The sequence below is a fragment of the Chrysochloris asiatica genome, unplaced genomic scaffold (genome assembly GCF_000296735.1).
Source record: "Chrysochloris asiatica unplaced genomic scaffold, ChrAsi1.0 scaffold00001, whole genome shotgun sequence".
In the NCBI taxonomy this organism is placed as follows: domain Eukaryota; kingdom Metazoa; phylum Chordata; class Mammalia; order Afrosoricida; family Chrysochloridae; genus Chrysochloris; species Chrysochloris asiatica.
In genome coordinates, this window is record NW_006408519.1 from 54,068,713 (window position 1) to 54,079,172 (window position 10,460).

Sequence of the window (10,460 nt, forward strand, 5' to 3'; positions counted from 1 at the left end):
TTATATGGGCATTGACTCCATTCTCTAGTCATAATAAATAAAGCAAGTAAGCAAACAAGCAAACAAAAATTCCCATTATTTCTATTTGACTAATATTTTAGGTCATTACTGTGTTGCTATATAGACCCTGAGAGCCTCTTTCTCTATTTTTAAAAAATTAGATGATCTAGCACCTAAACACTTCCATAATGGTAAGTTTTCAATTTAATTTAGAGCTTTAGTTTTACTGGGTTTTTGTAGATAGCAAACTTTGCAAATATGCTTTTATTGTAAGGGATTATAATGTTTTAAAAGTTTGCTTCAAATATTAATTTCAGTATTCAGTTTATTGGAGTCCATGTAGTATGGAATATGTTTTTCTACTTAATATGATATTCTTGATGTGAGTGTTAGTAGTTTAAAATTTGACTACACAAATTTTGCATTGTGTAGCCAAAGTTAAAAGAATTATTATCTCCAAGAGTTAGCTTTATCATCTGTAAATTGGGCTAGTAATAGTTGTTTTTCTACATAGTTTTGTGAAGATGTTTTTTAAAAATATGCATAAAGTGCTTAAATAAAAGCTGTTACAATATAACAGTGTTACAATAAGCAATTTTAGTTATGATTGTGATAAAAGAATCAGTAAATATTCATATAACTATGATAAGTACTTATTTTTTCTATTTAATTAATTATGAAGGCTTCAAAGTGGTAAGTCAGGTCATTTTGATAATGCATAGAATTTATTATTCTTTGCAAATGTCAAGAAAGTAATTAATAGACTTTTCTTATATTCTGAAGTTTTGTATATTACTTAGTATGTTATGCTTTTGTTAACATTACAGACTGCAAGTGAAATAATATAGTCATTTGATCTGTGCTGATAGCATCCATTTTTATATTAGATTTGAAAGGGACAATCAGTGTTCAGGAAATTCATTTCCAAAATAACAAATGTCACTTTTCTATGCCCAACAAATTACTACAGACAAACTGCCAATGTTAGGCATAAAAAAATAATCTCTATCTATGTATAGTGGTTTATTCCACTCACTTAGAAAGCATCCTTTTTTCAAGCTTGATTTTTTTTTTTCTAGGTTTTAGCACTGGTTTTAAAGCAGAGGTTAAGATGAGAAAGGACCCTCTCTCTAGCATCTTTCCTTTCAGTCTTTAAAAAGACCTTTGCTACTAAAAAACTCTCACGTGATCCACATTCGTGCTCAGTCTAGTTTCTGCCTATGAGAGCTCGGACATACTGGAAGGTGTCGTAAAGGGCCCAGTGGAGTGTTTTTCACTACAGAGAATTTAAGAAAAACAGCTCTTACCTTTATAGTCCTATTAGGTTAGAGGTCAAAAGTGAGAAAAAAAAGCTCTTTAAACTCTCATGAAAAGCAACAGAAAAAAAGAAGAGTTTGGAGTAGAATAGTCTTTTACATAAACACGAATTAATCATGGCCACTTGTGATTAAGCATGAAACTTCATATGTCTGCCTGGAATAGTGTTGGTTGTTAAGTGTCTAGTTGGTTCCGACTCATAGCAACACTCTATAGGGTTTTACGAGGAGCAGTTGGTGAGTTTGAACCACCAACCTTGCAGTTAACAGTCCAGTGCTTATCCTACAGCACCACATCAGGACTCCAGGATAGTGGTAATTATAATGAAAAGTGTCAGTATGGAGTGGGGGAGGGGAGAGTGAAATGAACATCCTCCTTCACCTTTTCCAAAGAAAAGGATTTTTAATTGATTAACTGTTAAATGCCTAGCAATCTGTTGGGGAAATGTGTACATCAGCATATACCTAATAATAACAACTTAAAAAAAAAGATATTCCATACATAACATAGCTACAATAGCTCATTAATGGTGGTGTGGTGGTTCTGTGCTGAGGAGTCAGTTCTGACAACTCCTAGTGATCCTGTATAGGGTTTCTGAGCTGTAATTCTTACAGGAGCAGAAAACCTGATCGTTCTCCCACAGAGTAGCAGGTGGATTTGGTTAGCTGCCTAATGCACAACCCACTATGTTACCACACTAATTATCAGATGCATTTAAAATAAGCACTGGTGGTGCTGTGAGTGAAGCTATTGGACTACTAACGAAAGATTAGTGGTTCCGTGGGAGAAATAGGAGACTGTCTGTTTCTGTAAAGATCTATAGCCTCAGAAGCCCTATAAAGATCGCTGTGAATTGGAATTGACTGTGGACAGTGGGTTTGGTTTTGATTAGATAAATTTAAAGGTTCCTGAGAAGAGCACCAAGAGATTCCATTGGAAGGATACACTGGAGGAAAATATCTATAGTAAAGCCTTAATGGCTGGAAAAAGGAATGATAACCCTTCAGTGTATTACTGTTTTGAAATCCAGGAAAGTATTTCAGGTGGTACTAAGCAAAAATCCCTCCCACATATATATTAAAATTAAAATGAGATAAAGTAGAATGTGAAAACAATGAAGCCAAGACAATACATTGAAAATGAAACAACATTCCCCTTCTGTGACTGTCTAGTATAGTAGAAAAACAAATTCTTGAGCTCTAGGACCATGTGGAACTGCATATAAGTAGTTGAAATGGACATAGAACTGGGAAAAATACACAAGGATGCATGCACTCAGTGTGATTTTGTGCCTGTGTGTGTATGTATGTATATATATATATATATATATATATATATATATATATGTGTGTGTGTGTGTGTGTATATACATATATATATATATATATATATAGGTGCTGTTGAGTCTTTCTGACTGATAGCAACTATGACAAGTCAGTTCCAACTTTTGGCGACTTTGTATAGTGTTTCTGAAGAGTGACTGGTGGATTTGAACTGTCAACCTTGTGGTTAACAATCTGGTGCTTATCTTACAGAGCCACACGAGCATTTGGTCTTCTTTATAAAATTGTAACTTTTCATCAACAACAACAACAAAAAATACACCCCAAAAGCTGCACAGTGAGTACATTTAATTTCTAGATGTCTGAGTAGTGAAAACATAACATGTTTCAGAGCTTTGCATTGTTTGCTTCTAACGTAGCAAACCTATATCATTGCCACACATGTTTTGATAATTAAGCTGTTAACCATGCAAATCCAAGACGTGGGTTACCTACATTTCTAATGATGAATAATAAATTTAGAAACTTAACACACATTTTCTCAGTTTCTGTAGGTCAAGAGTCCAGGATGATTTAGCTAGCTTCTCTGTTCAAGGTATAACTAGTCTGATATAAAGTTATCACCAGGACTTTTGTTCTTATTTGAGGTTTTGGGTCCTCTTCCATGCTTACTAGTTGTGGTAAAACTAATTTTTTTCCCAGCAGCAGGACAAAGTTTCTGTTTTTTACAGGCCACTCTGTAATAGTTACAGTTTTGTTTCAACCTGACAGATTTCCAGGATTTCCAGAGGTTTAGCAGTTGAGATGTGTTTATTCCCATGGTAATGAAACCTAAAACAGGCAAGATTGACTCTTTGATGAGTGGTTATGAGCAGCCAATCAATTAAAGGGATGCTTCCTTGAGGGTGTGGTCTGCTCCCAATATAATGGACACACAGGAAATGCTCTCTCTTTCTTCTGCTGAGGACCTGGGCCTCTACAATTGTAAGCCATTTCCATGGGGGGGAAAATATATATATATTTCACTGATTTTGCTTCCATAGAAAACCTGGCCTAATACACACCCACAAAGCTCTGTGATATAGTACACTCCACAACATGTGGTTGTTGTTAAATGTTGTTGAATCAGTTACAACCCATAGAGACCCTGTATAGGGTCTCTGATGAGAGACTGGTGAGCTTGAACCACCAACATTGCAGTTCAAACTCACTTTGCAGTTGAGCGCATTAACCCACAGTGCCACACCAGGACTCCTTAACAAGGTAATTTGCTTATTCAACTCCAACAAGTGAGCATTTCTGCTATTTGGAATCTTTCACATTAGGGAATGCTTGGACCTTCTTTAAAAGGGTCAGAACTACCCAGAATAACAGCCTTTGTTGAACTCAGATACAACTGAATTAGGTTCCTTAATTACATCTATGAAATCTCTTTACCTTTGCCAGTTAGTATAGCCTATTCATGGAAATGAAATTCCATCATATTCATAAGTCCTACCCATACTTATGGGGAAGAGATTAAAGTGTGTATATACCAGGGAACAGAGTCTTGGGGCCTGTTTTAGAATTATGCTTACCACATTACAATATTATATAATAATGATGTATAGTGGGAATACAGACAGATCAAATAAGCTTTTTTCCCTCATCTCTAGAAGTTATAATACTAGTTCTGTTTCATGTGATTGCAAGGATTAAACTTGGTAATAAATATAAAGTGCTGTAGGATAAACAATGGACTGCTAACTGCAAGGTTGGTAGTTCAAACCCACCAACTGCTCCAAGGAAGAACAATGAGATTTTCTACTTCCGTAAAGATTTTTGGTTTTGGAAACCCTATACAGGGATGCTATGAGTCAAAACCAACTCAATGGTGGTGGACTTATTAGAAATGTTACCAACACATAATAAGCACTTCACAAGTTTATCTATTATTCTAAACCATATATTATCAACTACTAAAATGTAATATTTAGTCAAAAAACTTTATGTATTTGGTTTATTTTCCTTTGCAGTTGTGGTACAAATATATGTGCATTTGTCTTTATAATACCATTGTAATTTATATAAATAAAGTTTTTGAGATTAATACCATACATATTTTAAATGGTATCTATCCCAATAACCACATGGTAATTAGGAATGGTGTGTATGGAGAACTGATTAATTTCAGATAATGATTTTCCAGTACACTAGAGACATGGGGCAGTTCTGAGTATAATTAGACTTTGAATGCCAAGGTCATGATCAATAAGAGCTAAAAGACTATTTGCAAAAGGTTTATTTATGGAATTTATTAGGACAATCAGATTTTTCTTTTTAAAAAATTAAACCTCATTGTTAAAGATATACTTTATTATATTATTTGCTAATACCTTCATTAATTTAACTTTAGCAGTATTATTCAATGAAAGACTATAATTTTTTCTAGCAAAAAAATTCCTTTCAATTTGACAAGTGTCAATTTAATTAATAATCAACAAAATGGCATTCTAAATTTGCTTCAGATGGCAGTTCAATGACATCTATTGATTTCATATTATTAGACTGAATATTGTCATCATTATTTCTGTGTGACATGCTTCAGGCATGCTTTGAATTATGCAGTACCACACAAGAAGAAAGTTATTTTCTTTTTCTTTGTGGAAAATGTTTATGAGTACACTCAAATGCTATAAAATTCCATACTGTTATAGCAAGAGTTGTTATCTTGTGATATATTCCATATAATATTATATAAACATACAATAGTCTCTTTAACAGATAGTGCTGGCAGAACTGGAAAGTGATATGCAAAAGATTGAAACAAGATGTTTACCTCACACCTTATACAAAACCAACTCAGTATGCATTAAAGACCTAAATGTGAATCCCAGAATTATAAAGGCCATCAATGAAAAAAGTAGGGACAAATGTGAGGGCTCTAATACAGGGCATACACAGACTACCAAACATTTTGAAAATTATACAAACAAAAGTAGAAAAAATAGATGAATGGGACATACTAAAATGAAAAACTTATGTGCATCAAAGACTTCATCAAAAGAGTATAAAGGAGCCCACAGAATGGGAAAAAATCTTTTGCAATGACACATCAGACAAGGGACTAATTTCCAAAATATATAGGAACCTACAGCACCTCTACAAGAAAAGGGCAAATTACCCAACTAAAAAATGGGCACAAGACATGAATAGAAACTTCACCAAAGAGGGGCAGCCAACAAACATATGAAGAAATGCTCATGATCACTAGCCATTAGAGAGATACGAATCAAAACAACAATGAGATATCATCTCACACCAGCAATAATAACAAAGATAAAAAAAGTAGAGGACAACAGATGTTGGTGAGGATGTGGAGAGACTGGGACCCTCCTACATTGCTCATGGTATTGTAAAATGGTCCATCCACTCTGGAAAATAATATGGTGCTTTCTCAGAAGGTTGGAAATAGAGATACCTTATGATCCAGCAAATCCTCTACTTGGTATTTATCCACAAGAAATACAAGCCATAACACTAGTAGATATATGCACACCAATGTTCACAGCAGCACTATTTACAATAGCAAAAAGATGGAGACAGCCTAATTCTCCCATCAGTTGAAGAATGGATAAACTTTGGTACATACACACAATGGAATATTATGCTACCCTGAAGAATAACAAGGAAGCTGCAGGCCACCGCACAACACAGATGAACCTTTAAGACATTATGCTGAGTGAAATCAGTTAGTCACAAAAGGAGAAATACAGCATAGGACCATTATTGTAAAAGAGTAAGAAAAAGTACCCACACTAAAAGGGGAAATTTTTGTTTTTGTTTTTACCAGGCTGTATAGGGTGGGGTTAGGGGAGGGAGGGGATGGTGGAACACAGGATAAGGACTAGACACAGGATAGTTTGGGTGCTGCGGGATGGGCAGCACTAGAAGGGGAAGGGGAGAGGAAAAACGAGGTGGATGGGAGAACAGTTAGGTAGGTTTACATGGGCTAAGTAGAACAGAGGTAAATAATGATGTAAGCACAGCTGTGGAACAATAGGGCTTGGGGATAAAAAGATTGAGGCATGGTTTGAATGGGTAAAAGTGAAGAAATGATATTAAGATGCTTGGGTGTCTTTTGAATCTTGGTTTCCCTTACCTCTTATTGTAATAGACACTTGAAAGGGAGAGAGAGGAATAGCCAGACACATCACCATAGAAAGCTTGTAAGTCCATCTTCAGCCTATAACTGATTAGAATACCTAAAATGGGGCTAGAACTTGCCCAGTGAAGGAGGCTTCATGCAGAGCCTTTGCATTTCACATGAACATAGGTGGAATCCTGATCCCCATTCACAATCTTCTGAGGTGGGAAATTTCCACTTGAAAGGACAAGCAGACCAGTCTGGAGCAGCTAGAAAAACAGAAGACACTACGTGAAAAAAAAAAAAACCAGCAGGAAAAATAAGAAACAATAACAGCAGTCCAATTGTCTACTACAAGAACACAGAAATTGTTCCCCTGGGAGCCATCAAGGCAAGTGGTCAGGCCCCCTCAAGGCAAACCCCTTCCAAGAATGAAACTCCAGTGGAATACATGAGCAGGCATATGGTCTTGCTGCTGACCATGTTGGTCACAGATAAGGGGAAGTGGAGGAAAAACAGCAATGAAGTTCTGAGCTAAGTTAGACCACATTCAATAGAATCCTGTTAACCTGGATTGAGACCTGGTTAACCAGCAGTATAATGAGACCTGGGGACTCCTGGGCCCAAAGGCAGGGACATGGCCCCAGAGGACTAGAGCAGAGTGTGATGCATACAGCTGATATGAAGTGAGGAGAGATGCGCAAGAACACCCACACTTGCAAATAGTAACCAACTGACCTGGCATCAATGGTTGGATGATCAGAACATGACTAGAGGAAAGAGGAAAAAAAGAGTATCCCACTATAATTGGATGAACTTGACCTATGCTTGTGGATGAAGTATGACAAAGGAGTGAACAAATCTTTACAGTCAAGAACATTCCCACCACCTTGGTACACAGGGTCGACAAGGATGGGGAACTTAGACATTGGCTACCCAAAATGGGAGCTACAAAGGCAAGAAGTGACTGGCTTACAAGCTTTCAATAGGGAACATAGTTCCAGAGGGTATGGGGAAAGGTAGAGTCTCCACTGAGTTGTTTCCAATATGTCTGGATGGGGTTGATAAAAGGTGAGGGAGATAAGACTTCTTTGGTTCAATAGGGAATCACTGCTGTCAGGTCTGAGAGTGAGTGTTGGAAAGGTAAATGTAAACATTTTGTAACAAAAGGAAGGGAGTGGCTGATTTTTCAATCCAGGAGCAGAGATCCCTGGAATCATTAAGAGAGAAAAGCAAAGTGTGGGTCCCTGTCCAGGGAAGCAGTGACAGCAGGGATGGAGGCAGAGATAATGATGTGGAGAGAAGGAGCAATTCTGGACTCAGGGAGTGAGAAGGGCTTTGTGCTGGCAGCCGGGGGAAAGGCATGTGGGGTGTCCCCTTTGGTTGTTTGATGGTGCATGCAGGAGATTGTAATCATGGTAATGAAGCAAAATACGATAGGATGAATGTAAAGATAATGTTCTCCCATGTAAACTAACACATAAGTCACAATAAAAACTTAAATTAAAAAATTGCCATCCAAGAATCGTACACCCATCAAGGCTGTCCTTCAAATATGAGGGCAAAATTGGGATATTTCCAGATAAACAGAAATTTAATGAGTTTGTAATAACCAGACCAACTTTACAGAAAATACTAAAACATGTTCTTTGGACTGAGAACCCACAACAGCAGACAACAACCTGAGATTGACATACATGACAATACCACCAAGAACTCATTCTAGACATAGAAGTATGTAAAGGAAAGGAAACCTACAAGACTGAAAATAGGAACTGAAAATAGAGATATCAATTTATAATACAGTCAAATACAAAGTCAAAAGAAGGAATAGCATGGATCAGAACTTTCAAATGGTGAGCATGTCAAGTAGATGTCAAGATTAAATATACTGTTTAAATGGGAAAAAAATAATAAACTAAAGAGTAACTTTAAAGAAAATTAATACACCTTCACATCAAAATAAAAAAGGAAAATCAGAACTATTTAGTAAATATTAACACAACAGAAATGAAATGGAAAGAAAACCCACAAACAAAATGAAATCAGCACAGAAAATTATGTAGAACAAAGAAACCAGCAACACCACAAAAAAGAACACAAACATGACAGAAATAATTCATACCTATTGACAATTAATATTGATTGTAAATGGATTAAATGCACCAATTAAAAGACAGAGAGTAGTAGAATGGATCAGAAAACAGGATCCTTCAATATGCTGTCTACAAGAAAGATATTTTAATATAAGAAACCTGTGAGGGAATAGAGATAAACACCCTAACTGATGTTGCATTGAGGGAATTGTAATCATTGCAATGAAAGAAAATATGATTGGTTGAGTGCAAAACTGGTTTTCTACAATGTAAACTATCACTTAATTCTTAAGAAAAGTTTAAAAAAAAAAAGTAAAAAGCAGTCCTGAAAAGTGTTTTAAAGCCTCTGTTGACTAGATCACTCCTTATCATCCAGACTGCACGTCTACCACTCTGTTTGCTATTGCTCCATTGTTGTTGCTGTTATGTGCCAGTCCAGTCAGTTTGCACCCATGGGGTCTCTATGTAGATTTTTGAGAAGCACCTGGTGAGCTTGAACCTCTGACCTTGAATATGCAAAGCACACTCACATCTCAATGTCATTGTGTTTGTCTTTTCTCTGTCTAGTATGCTTCCTTTTTTTAGGTCTGTTAAATGTCACTATATGAGAGAGGGCTTCCCAGAACATAATCTATTAATTAAATTTTTTTGGCTAAGGTACTTCTTTTCATTCCTTCTCTAGTCTCTTCAAAGATTTTTATCATAAGTTCAGGTCCTGTTTTTATGTGTTTACTGTTTTTCTCTTTCCCCAAATTGAACTGTTGGCCCCATGGAGCAAACATGTTTTCGTTTTTGTTTTTCCCTTGATGGTACTTCAGCACAGCAAATAGTGCCCTGGCACTTAAAAGGAAAATACTTCTTCTGAAATAAAAAATAATAATAATAATGAAAATAGCAGAACCAGAAGTTGTAGATTGGAAAGCAAACTGGTATTCTGAAATCTCTGGGTACTGCGTAAGAACGTGTCATAAACTGTAAGTCCTGATTCTACTTCTGGACTGGCTAAGTAGAATGTCTTGCAGGCTGACTTTGGCAGAATTCAAGGCATTCTGGATGTTAGTAAGAACAGGATGCTATATATTTTTAAACTCATTTAGAGTATGTTGCTTCAGTTATAGAATTCATGCTTCCATTTCCCAATGTTTTCCTGATGTATGTTCTTGATAGATTGAGGAATTTGACTTGCTCCAATGCCTCCTTACCATAGCGTATCTTTTGATTCTTCTTTATATACACAGATGTCCATGAACTGATGCCCAGTTATAACCTGTATCCCTTACTGTATTACTGTTTGGTCTTACTGTACCTCAAAGAGAACTACATCTTGCTTTTATTTAAATTTTATAAATGGTAGTTTGATAGTTAACGTTTTATGTCAACTTTGGTGGGCCTGTATTCTCAGTGGTTTGTTGTTGTTGTTATGTGCCATGGAGTCGGTTCTGACTCATAGCAACCCTGTACAGGATTTCCAAGGCTGTAAATCTTTACAGGAGCAGAAAGCTTCATCTTTCTCCCGTGGAACAGCTGGTAGTTTCGAACTGCTGACCTTACGATTCCCAGCCTGATTTGTAACCACTATGCTACCAGAGCAGTTAAAAATGTAGTAATCAGCTCCATGATGAGCTCTAATATGATTCC